The sequence below is a fragment of the Gossypium arboreum genome, chromosome 8 (assembly GCF_025698485.1).
Source record: "Gossypium arboreum isolate Shixiya-1 chromosome 8, ASM2569848v2, whole genome shotgun sequence".
Classification (NCBI taxonomy): domain Eukaryota; kingdom Viridiplantae; phylum Streptophyta; class Magnoliopsida; order Malvales; family Malvaceae; genus Gossypium; species Gossypium arboreum.
The window spans coordinates 89470147-89482783 of NC_069077.1; the positions used below are offsets into that span (position 1 = coordinate 89470147).

At 40.7% G+C, this 12637-nt stretch overlaps 1 non-coding gene across 1 annotated transcript; it reads left to right on the forward strand.

The window, feature by feature from the left end:
• Positions 1-983: 983 nt before the first annotated feature.
• LOC128280359 (small nucleolar RNA R71) lies at positions 984-1090 on the forward strand. Its single transcript, XR_008270539.1, has one exon. It is a non-coding gene; the product is annotated as a small nucleolar RNA R71 (small nucleolar RNA).
• The last annotated feature ends 11547 nt before the right edge of the window (positions 1091-12637 follow it).

The following is a 12637-nucleotide window of genomic DNA, read 5'->3' on the forward strand; positions in this document are numbered from 1 at the left end:
GCGTTTGGCATCTACTAAAGGGCTTCAATAAACGGTAAGTTAATATGTAGTTTCTTTAAAAGTTTAAGAAATTTACCAAATTGTTCATCTGATCGGTCTTGCCTTGTCGTATTGGGGTATGGCACATGAGGTTTATATTTTGTACTTAACAGCTTTGGGTTATTGTGGCCTACCTCATCCTTACCTTTCTTACCACCGTTTCTGGCCTTGGTTCTGCAACTAACCCTTCCTCATCTTGAATGGCAATTGCGTTGAGTTGCTCCATTGGGTTAGATTCAGTGTTGCTTGGCAGGCTACCTTGTGGTCGTTCGGAAATTAAATTGGCGAGCTATCCAATCTGAGTTTCGAGCCCCTAGATTGATGCTTGTTGATTTTTGAGTGTCACCTCGATATTCTAAAAATGAGTTTCTGACACTGAGATGAATTTGGTTAGCATCTCCTCACGGTTCGGCTTTTTCTCCTGCTAGTACGGTGGTTGTTGAAAACCTAGAGGGGGTGGCGGTCTCTGATTTCCTTGGCCTCCCCATGAAAAATTTGGGTGCTTCCTCCAACCTGCATTGTAAGTATTGCTATAAGGATTGTTTTGAGTTCGAGGATTGCTACCCATGTAATTTAACTTCTAGTTCTCCATGTTGTGGCCATAAGGTGGGTATTTTGAACTGCTCGATCCACCTCCATTTGCTTCACATTGTATTACTAGGTGTACCTGTAAGGAACCAAGTAAACCATAAATTTTTCTATTTAATAATTCTACCCAATTGGAGAGCATGGTGACCGAATCGACGTTAAAAATGCCAGCTACTTTTGTTGGCTTTTTCCTCATGACTTGCCACTGATAGTTATTCAGTGACATCTCTTCTATAAATTCATAAGCATATTCAGGTATCTTATTATTGATAGTTCCGCCAGCGGCTGTGTCGATCATCTGTCGAGTCAAAGGGTTCAGGCCATTGTGAAATGTTTGGACCTGTAGCCATAGTGGTAACCCATGGTGAGGGCATCTTCGTAAAAAGTCCTTCTATCTCTCCCATGCATCGTAAAGTGTTTCTAAATCAATCTGCACAAAAGAGGAGATATCATTACGTAATTTCGTTGTTTTAGCAGGCAGAAAATATTTTAATAAAAACTTTTCGGTCATTTGTTCCCAAGTAGTGATTGACCCTCGTGGTAATGAGTTCAACCACTGTTTAGTTTCATTCCTCAATGAAAAGGAAAACAACCGAAGGTGAATGGCGTTATCAGAAATGCCATTAATTTTAAAAGTGTCGCAAAATTCTAAGAAATTCGCCAAGAGAGCTTTGGGATCCTCATCCTGCAAACCATCAAAATGAACAAACTGTTGGATCATTTGAATGGTGTTAGGTTTTAGTTCAAAATTATTTGCAACAACAATAGGCCTAACTATGCTTGATTCAGTTCCTGTTAAAGAAGGTTTAGCATGATCATACATAGTGCGCGGAGCACAATTCAAATTAATAGCAATCGCTGGAGGTAACGGATTTTCTTGGTTTTTAGTCATCTCCTCGGTTGTGGTAGAAGTATCGTCCTCTTGCTCTTCCTCTATGTATCGTAAGCTTCACCTTATTTCTCTTCATTTTTTGCAAACTGTGAAATCGATCTCACTATCAAACAGTAATGGTCTTGACGGGTTTCTTCTGGTCATAAACTAGAAAAAATAGTCAGAAGAGAATAAATGAAGAATTAGAAAAGAAAATTAAAAATTAAAAATAAAAATAAAAATTTGAATTTCAAGATAAAATGGCTAAAGTAATAAAAATCGAGTGTTCCTAATATCCTAGTTCCCCGACAACAGCGCCAAAAACTTGGTATGTGGTATTCGTGGTAGGTTTTAAAGATTTACTAATGAATCGTTCTTGAGACTAACTTATTATCACGATTAAGGCAAGCGAACCTATCAAACAGTAGTATAGTTCAACAAGACCAGATTGTCGAACCCAAAGGAACCACGAGTACTAGTATTTACTTCCTTTTTATTATCTAGCCTAAAAATTAAGAGGTTTGGTTATCGAAACTAATTACTAAACTAAGAATGCACAGAAAGAAAATTTGGGAAAATACTTTTGGGAAAATTCGATTGATTAAGACAATACCTAATGAAAAATCTACCTAGACTTCACTTGTTATTTGACTCTAAATCAGACGATTTATTCATTTGACTTGATCCGTAGAAATCCCTAAGTTATATTATTATCTCTTTCGAGACTAATAACGTCTAACCCTAGGTTAAATTGTAACACTCCGAACCCGAGACCATCGCCGGTGTCGGACACGAGGGGTTAGCAAGCCAACTTCACTTGTTTTGCCCATCCATTGGACATTTCCAGTCAGGCTGGAAAAACTGCGTCACTGTCGCCTTAAAAATCATATCTCGAGTTTCAAAACTCGGAAACTGGTTTCGTAAATTTTCCCTGAATTTAGACTCATATATCCATCCATGGATTTATTTCTAGAATTTTTTGTCGGGCAAATTGGTACAGTTTATTAGTTAAAGTCACCCATGTTACAGGGATCGACTGCTCTGACCTTCGCGCGGTATAACTTGAATATCTCTCTGTATAGGGCTTTAATGCTGGTGCCGTTTGTTTCTAATGAAACTAGACTCAAAATGGAATCTGTACATATAAGGTATGTCTCCTAATTATTTCTGGATAATTTATAGTAAATTTTTAAATTTGTGACAGGGAACCCAGAAACCGTTCTGGCCCTGTCTCACAATAGCTTTAATATCTCTTAACATGTAACTCCTATGACCATTTCGTTTCTTCCATATGAAAATAGACTCATCAATGTTCATTTACATAGCTGATTCACTATTTAATACCATTCCTACAAATTTTGGTGATTTTTCACATTCACGTTACTGCAGCTGGCAGCATCTGTTTTAAGGTAGGTCTTACCTATTTTGTAGTCTCCATGAACCAACTAGTCTTGCCTTACATAGGTCCACATATGATCATTTTAACCATGCCAATGGCTGATCATGTGACCAACATTCCCATTTCCAATTCATAGTCACATCATGACACCATATATATATATACAAACCGCAAATAGTTTAAGTTGATACTTCACTATTACGAGCCATTTTCGCATGGCCGTACACATATACATCATAACATATTTAAACCAACAAGGGTAGTCCTATACATGCCATTTCAAGTTCAACCAAGAATTTATACCAAAATGGGGGCTTGATAGTGTGGATGACTTGACTTCAACGATCCCGAATCCGATTGCTATCGGCGAAATCTAGAAAACCGAGAGCCAAAGCAATGAGTAAGCATTTTTATGCTTAGTAAGTCTCAAGGAATATAATCAACTCTAATTACAGCAATACATTCACATAGTTAAATGCATCATTTCATTAATGCACATTCACATAATCATACTTACTTCACCATCCCAACTCTTATGTTCATACACAAATAACGGCTTCATTAAGGCCGATAACTCGTTCCATCATAGGAGCGGATATTCACACGCTCTTACTCCTAGCGCGCAAAGCACACACCGCACTTACCTTGTCATTGGGAAATTTCACAAGTGCATTAGCTGAAATTTTCCAGCAAGCTTATAATTTTCAAATCACATACCTTCGGAGTTTAACCGGATGTCGCTACTCGATCAATCGCCTTCGGGACATAGCCCGGTTATGGTAACCCGCACCAAGGCCTCTGAGGACTTAACCCGGATATCACGATTTGCACAAATGCCTTGGTCTTAGCCGGATAGAATGACTTCGCACGAATGCCTTGGTCTTAGCCGGATGTAGCCACTAGCACAATTGCCTTGGTCTTAACCCGGTTATAATTTCCAGCATAATTGTCTTCGGGCTTAGCCGGATATCAATCAATTTCTCATGCACACATACATCAATAATCATTGGACATACATATTTATTTTCGTTACTAAGGCTCAAACACAATTATAATCACTAACATAATCGCCTTCGGGACTTAGCCCGGGTATCATTCGAATACTCATACACACATAAATCAATAATCAATACATCCATATTTCATTCCACATAATTCAAGTAAGGTCACTTCTTGAGGACTTACCTCGGATGTTGTCGAACGGCTTTTACGGCTATTCGATCACTTTTTCCTTCCCCTTGTCCAATTGTGGCCCTCTTAGCTCTTGAGCTAATTCAAACAAATTCAATTTATCAAAACCTCATTGTGCTAGCTTATGGCCGAATATGACAAGGAATTTAAATGGTCATATGGCCACCCTTTAGCTTGAATACACAATGGTCATGCACATTTTATACTACATCAAGCAATTCAATACAATTTATTCGAGCATCAAGGAAAAGCTAAGGCCTTCAATAGGCTGCCCAAGGCCGAATATACTTGTCCATGTTGAGGCCAATTATGCACTTAATACCACACAAAAACAGCATGCATTTTACTAGTTAATGCTTTGCATATTGTGGCTCAAAACTTACAATATAGCATCAAGCACTCATATGTGTGCTAGGCCGAATGTGCTTACAATTTCACAATTATTCTTCAACATCTTCTTCTTTAAACAAACTTATTCATCACTTCCTTCATAACCAAAACATCATGTGCAAACATATATATACATATATGAGCATGGCCGAATTTCAAGGTGTCCATAGCCATCCGAAACACAAATTTTAACTAACATGCAAGAAGCATGAACCATGCTCATGAATGCATCATGGCCGAATATGACAATCATGCTCCTTTTCAACTTCAATCATGATAAAACAAAAAGAAAGCTCAAAATCTTACTCAAGAGTAGACAATCCATCATTGCATGCATCATCATCAAGCTTCACACTTAGCATGCAATGGCTTTATCACCATAACAACTTTGGCCAAATACCATTTCCATGGCTTAACAAAGATTTGAGCCATGGCTAACATGCACATCAAGTTAGCAACCAAAACATGCATGAAACTCCTAACACAACCTCATACATACCTTAATCTTGATGCAAACTTAGCCAAATCTCCTTCTAGATCTCTTCCAAACCAAGCATGAAGCAAAAATCCTCCTTCTTCCTTAGTTTTGGCTCAAAGAAAGGATGAACAAAATTTTTTTCTTTCCTTCTCTACCACTCATGGCAATGGGGGGGGATTACCACACTCACACACATTATTTTTTCATTTTTTTTATCACCCATACACCTTTGTTTATTATTTCACCCTAATGCACCAACAAAACATGTTTCATGACATGTTTAGCCCATCCTCCCTTGTCATGGCCGGCCACCACCTATAAAAGGGGGAATTTGACATGCAAGTCCATTATTTTGCATGCATGCTTTAATTAGTCATCACACATTTCCCTATCATACTTTCAAAGTTCATTACTAAGTCCTTTCTTGTGGAATTCACCCTTATAACACTAAATCAATCATCATAAAATGTCATACATGAGCACACACATATTATAGGCATCAAAATAAATTTTTAATTATTTTTATGCCTCGGTTTTTGTGGTCCCGAGACCACCTTCCGACTAGGGTCAATTTTGGGCTGTCACAACTCTCCCCCACTTAAGAAATTTTCGTCCCCGAAAATCTTACCGGTAAATAGGTTTGGATATCGCTCTTTCATATAGTTCTCGGTCTCCCAAGTAGCTTCTTCTATCCGTGCTTGAGCCATAACACTTTTACTAGCGGAACCCGCTTGTTTCACAACTCTTTCACTTCTCGTGATAGGATACGAATCGGTTCTTCCTCATAACTCATATTAGCTTGAATTTCAATTTCTGATGGACTAATCACGTGCGATGGATCGGATCTATAGCGTCAAGCATCGAAACGTGAAAGACATCGTGAACCTTCGAGTTCGGGGCAAAATCAAACGATATGCCACTGGATCGACTCGCTTCGGATATCTCATATGGCCCAACGAACCTCGGGCTCAACTTGCCCTTACGGCGAATCGAGTATCTTTTTCCAAGCGATACCTTGAGAAACACTTTATCACCCACGATACTCGATATCCTTACGCTTCAGTGTCTGCGTCACGACTTTCGACGATCGGAGGCTATCTTGAGACTTTCACGGATTACTTTCACTTTCGCTCATTCAGCATCCCTAATCAAATCCACCGAAAATCTTGCTTTCACCGAGCTCGGTCCAAAACAATGGTGTACGGCATTTACGACCGTACAAGGCCTCGTAGGGTGCCATCTTAATACTTGATTGAAAGTCGTTGTTGTAAGCGAATTCAATCAACGGCAAATACCGTTCCCATGAACCACTAAACTCGAGGACGCAACATCTTAACATATCCTCAAGTATCTGAATTATCCGCTCGGATTGACCATCGGTTTGGGGGTGAAAGGCGATGCTGAAATGCAACTTGGTACCCAAAGCTTCTTGCAACTTTTTCCAAAATCGCGAGGTAAATCTCGGATCTCTATCCGACACGATGGAAATAGGCACCCCGTGTAATCTCACAATCTGGGAAACGTACAATTCAGCTAATTTGTCCATTGAAAAATCCGTACGTATGGGGACAAAGTGGGCCGACTTAGTCAATCGATCTACCACGACCCAAACCGCATCCTTCTTACTTGCTGACAATGGCAGTCCGGATACAAAGTCCATTGTGACTCGATCCCATTTCCACTCGGGTATCGTGATTGGCTGAAGTAATCCTGAAGGCACCTGATGTTCCGCTTTCACTTGTTGACATATTAAACATCTCGAAACAAAGTCGGAGATGTCTCGCTTCATACCATGGCACCAAAACCGACATTTCAAATCATTGTACATCTTCGTACTCCCCGGGTGGATTGCCATTCGGCTACAATGGGCTTCATTCAGAATTATCGAAATGAGTTCCGAATTCTTTGGAACACACAGACGACTTTTGAACCTCAAACAATCGTCATCATCGATTTGAAACTCGAATCCTTGTTGAACACACTCGGCCGTTTGCGACCAACTCGTCGTCGACTTTCGAGCTTCTCGAATTTGATGTATCAATAGTGGTTTGGCTTTCAATTCAGCTACTAACACACTATCGGATCAAGCAGACAAGTGCACGTTCATCGCTCGTAAAGCGAATAATGATTTACGACTCAAGGCATCCGCAACCACATTCGCCTTTCCGGTGATAGTCAATGACCACTCGTAATCCTTTAACATTTCGAGCCAACGTCTTTGTCGCAGATTTAAGTCTCTTTGGATCATCAAATTTTTGAGACTTTTGTGATCCGAGTATACATGGCACCTTTCACCAAATAAGTAATGTCGCCAAATCTTTAAAGGCGAATACGATGGCGGCCAATTCGAGATCATGAGTCGGATAATTTTTCTCATGTGGCTTTAATTGCCTCGACGCATAGGCCACAACTCGACCTTCTTGCATTAATACGCAACCTAACCCAAGTAGAGAGGCGTCGCTATAGATGACAAACTCTTTGCGGACTCGGGTTGCACTAGAATTGGGGCTTCATCAAATAAGTTTTCAGTTGATCGAAACTTTTTGGCATTTCTCGTCCATTCGAACTTAACATCCTTTTGGAGTAAGCCGTCATCGGCGTGGCTATCGTTGAGAAGCCTTTACAAATCGTCGGTAATAACTAAGCAAGCCTCAAAAACTCGAACCTCAAGAATATTTCTGAGGCTTCCAATTAAGTATGGCTGAAATTTTATTGGTCGACTCGAATACCCGATGCAGATACCACATGACCCAAGAAGCTAACCTCTCTTAACCGAACTCACACTCATTGAACTTAGCATATAATTTCTTATCCCGTAAAATTTGCAAAGACTAACCGCGGTGTTCAAGATGTTCGGTCTCATTTCTTGAATAGACCAAGATGTCATCAATGAACACGACTACGAATCGATCCAAATATGGTCTAAAGATCCGATTCATTAAATCCATAAATACCGCAGGGGCATTAGTGAGCCCAAACGGCATCACGAGGAACTCATAGTGACCATATCTCGTTCTGAAGGCAGTCTTGGGTACGTCCGAATCTCGGATTCGCAATTGATAATAGCCCGATCTCAAATCTATTTTCGAGAACACTGAGGCTCCCTTTAGTTGATCGAACAAGTCATCGATACGTGGCAACGGATATTTGATCTTTATTGTCGCTTTATTAAGCTGACGATAATCGATGCACAGCCGCATGGTTCCATCCTTCTTTTTCACGAACAACACTGGCGCACCCCAAGGCGAAAAACTCGGGCGAGCAAAACCTCTATCCACCAATTCTTGCAACTGAGCTTCCAACTCCTTTAATTCCGTTGGTGCCATACGATACGGAGCTATCGAAATTGGAGTGGTACCGGTACCAATTCGATGCCAAATTCTATTTCCGAACAGTGGTAAACCCGGCAATTCTTGAGGAAAATATCCGGTATTCACAAACCACGACGCAGATTCGGGTTTCTTTTCGATTCCTTATCATCGAGCACGTCACGCAAGGTACGCTTTGCACTCTTTTCTTACATATTTTCGGGCCAACATTGCGATATTACGGTGGCAACCCTTTAAGTCCGTAGACTTAACTGAATTATCTCGTTATTCGCGCACCTCAAATCGATAGTCTTGCTTTTGCAATTTACGACCGCATCGTGCATGGTCAACCCATCCAAACCAAGAATAACGTTGAATTCATCGAACGGCAAAAGCATCAAGTCCGCCAGAAACAAGAACCTCGGAACACTAGGGACTTTTCTTGCACACTTTGTTGATAAGCACGTAATGACCCAAGGGTTTGACACCGAATTACAAACTCGATGAGACTCAATAGGCAAAGTCTTCTTTGGATGCTAAGGTTTCACATATATAAGATTGAGTAGAACCGGGGTCAATCAAAGCAATCACATTAGTATTGAAAAGAGTGAAAGCACCGGTAATGACATCCGGAGAGGCGGCATCCTCGCGTGCGCAGATGGCATAAGTCCTCGCAGAGCACGAGCCTCGAGATCGATGGTAGCATCTCTAGATCCTCTCGACCGCCAACGACATTGCCCATATTTCTAGGTGGCCTACCTCGGCAAAGGGTAGCACCCGAGTTTCCACTCGACTCACATTCATTCAAGCATCCTCGGGCAATCCTTCCTAAAGTGGTCGGCCGATCCACACTTATAGCAGGAGCGATCACGAAACCAACAGCTCCCCGAATGCCATTTGCCACAATGTTGACACTCGCCTCTCTCGGCGATCATTTCCACCATGGCGATCAAGTGACTCGTGTGGTCACAGGGGTCGATCGCGTCCTCGTCTAGAAAAGCCGAAGTGCCTCTAGACCGGTTCACATCATCTCGAAATCTCTTGATTGCTGTTGAAGAGACTTTCCGAGGACCTCTTCGAATTCTCTAGTTCCCACATCAGTTTTTGTTTCTCCTTTCTAAGCTCTTCGACTTTACAAGCTCGCTCAACAAGTACTACGATCTCGTATTTCAAGAATGCCAACGAACATCCTTATATCATCATTCAGCCCATCCTCAAGCGTTTACATAATAGCTTCGGACGAAATGCATTCTCGGCGATCGGCTAAGCCTCACAAATTTTCGTTCATAGTCGGTAACCGACATAGAACCTTGCTTAAGATCAAGAAATTCCTTTCGCTTTTGGTCGATGAATCTCGATCGATATACTTTTTTTTTTGAACTTGGTTTGAAAGAATTCCCAAGTCACTTGCTCTCTAGGTACCACGAAGTCGAGTACTCCACCAATAGTAGGTGGAATCACGTAGCAAGGAGATGGTACACTTTAAGCACTCATCGGTGTACAAGATAGCTCATCGAGCACCGGATAGTGTTGTCCAACCAAAATTCAGCTCGTTCGGCATCATCATCATCCGTAGCTTTAAATTCAGTGGCCCCATGTTTTCGAATCCTATCGATCGGGGCTTACTTGACCTTATTTGGTCGATTCTCGGAGGTATTGTAGGTCTTGGGGTTGCATTTGTCGGGAATGGAGGTTGTGGGACAGCCGTGTTAGTTCGAATGTATTGATTAAACCATTCGTTCATCACACTATAAAAGGCTTGCCTAGCCTCATCATTCGGATTGCTGGCCATAGGTTGAGAGTCCATGGCGCTGTCCCTTGTACGGAGCAGCGCCACACTCTCCACATCATCAGCTATTGCTCGGTTGGGATCGGATCCATTGCTATAAACAAACTCAAAGTCAAATTGTCGAAATCACCACACTATCGATTCATCATTTAATGGCATGTATAGCTAGACCCCAAACACCTCACGGTAGTCCTAGAATCGACTAAACCTGGCTCGATACCAATAAAATTGTAACACCCGAACCCGAGACCATCGCGGTGTCGGACACGAGGGTTAGCAAGCCAAGTTCACTTGTTTTGCCCATCCATTGGACATTTCCAGTCAGGCTGGAAAAACTGCGTCACTGTCGCCTTAAAAATCATATCTCGAGTTTCAAAACTCGAAAACTGGTTTCGTAAATTTTCCCTGAATTTAGACTCATATATCCATCCATGGATTTATTTCTAGAATTTTTTGTCGGGCAAATTGGTACAGTTTATTAGTTAAAGTCACCCATGTTACAGGGATCGACTGTTCTGACCTTCGCCTGGTATAACTTGAATATCTCTCTGTATAGGGCTTTAATACTGGTGCCGTTTGTTTCTAATGAAACTAGACTCAAAATGGAATCTGTACATATAAGGTATGTCTCATAATTAATTCTGGATAATTTATAGTAAATTTTTAAAGTTGCGACAGGGAACCCAGAAACCGTTCTGGTCCTGTCTCACAATAGCTTTAATATCTCTTAACATGTAACTCCTATGACCATTTCGTTTCTTCCATATGAAAATAGACTCATCAATGTTCATTTACATAGCTGATTCACTATTTAATACCATTCCTACAAATTTTGGTGATTTTTCACATTCACGTTACTGCAGCTGGCAGCATCTGTTTTTAAGGTAGGTCTTACCTATTTTGTAGTCTCCATGAACCAACTAGTCTTGCCTTACATAGGTCCACATATGATCATTTTAACCATGCCAATGGCTGATCATGTGACCAACATTCCATTTCCAATTCATAGTCACATCATGACACCATATATATATATACAAACCGCAAATAGTTTAAGTTGATACTTCACTATTACGAGCCATTTTCGCATGGCCGCATACACATATACATCATAACATATTTAAACCAACAAGGGGTAGTCCTATACATGCCATTTCAAGTTCAACCAAGAATTTATACCAAAATGGGGGCTTGATAGTGTGGATGACTTCGACTTCAACGATCCCGAATCCGATTGCTATCGAGCGAAATCTAGAAAACTGAGAGCCAAAGCAGTGGAGTAAGCATTTTTATGCTTAGTAAGTCTCAAGGAATATAATCAACTCTAATTACAGCAATACATTCACATAGTTAAATGCATCATTTCATTAATGCACATTCACATAATCATACTTACTTCACCATCCCAACTCTTATGTTCATACACAAATAACGGCTTCATTAAGGCCGATAACTCGTTCCATCATAGGAGCGGATATTCACACGCTCTTACTCCTAGCGCACAAAGCACACACCGCACTTACCTTGTCATTGGGAAATTTCACAAGTGCATTAGCTGAAATTTTCCAGCAAGCTTATAATTTTCAAATCACATACCTTCGGAGTTTAACCGGATGTCGCTACTCGATCAATCGCCTTCGGGACATAGCCCGGTTATGGTAACCCGCACCAAGGCCTACGGACTTAACCCGGATATCACGATTTGCACAAATGCCTTGGTCTTAGCCGGATAGAATGACTTCGCATACGAATGCCTTGGTCTTAGCCCGGATGTAGCCACTAGCACAATTGCCTTGGTCTTAACCGGTTATAATTTCCAGCATAATTGTCTTGGGGCTTAGCCGGATATCAATCAATTTCTCATGCACACATACATCAATAATCATTGGACATACATATTTATTTTCGTTACTAAGGCTCAAACACAATTATAATCACTAACATAATCGCCTTGGGACTTAGCCGGGTATCATTCGAATACTCATACACACATAAATCAATAATCAATACATCCATATTTCATTCCACATAATTCAAGTAAGGTCACTTCTTGAGGACTTACCTCGGATGTTGTCGAACGGCTTTTACGGCTATTCGATCACTTTTTTCCTTCCCCTTGTCCAATTGTGGCCCTCTTAGCTCTTGAGCTAATTCAAACAAATTCAATTTATCAAAACCTCATTGTGCTAGCTTATGGCCGAATATGACAAGGAATTTAAATGGTCATATGGCCACCCTTTAGCTTGAATACACAATGGTCATGCACATTTTATACTACATCAAGCAATTCAATACAATTTATTCGAGCATCAAGGAAAAGCTAAGGCCTTCAATAGGCTGCCCAAGGCCGAATATACTTGTCCATGTTGAGGCCAATTATGCACTTAATACCACACAAAACAGCATGCATTTTACTAGTTAATGCTTTGCATATTGTGGCTCAAAACTTACAATATAGCATCAAGCACTCATATGTGTGCTAGGTAGAATGTGCTTACAATTTCACAATTATTCTTCAACATCTTCTTCTTTAAACAAACTTATTCATCACTTCCTTCATAACCAAAACATCATGTGCAAACAT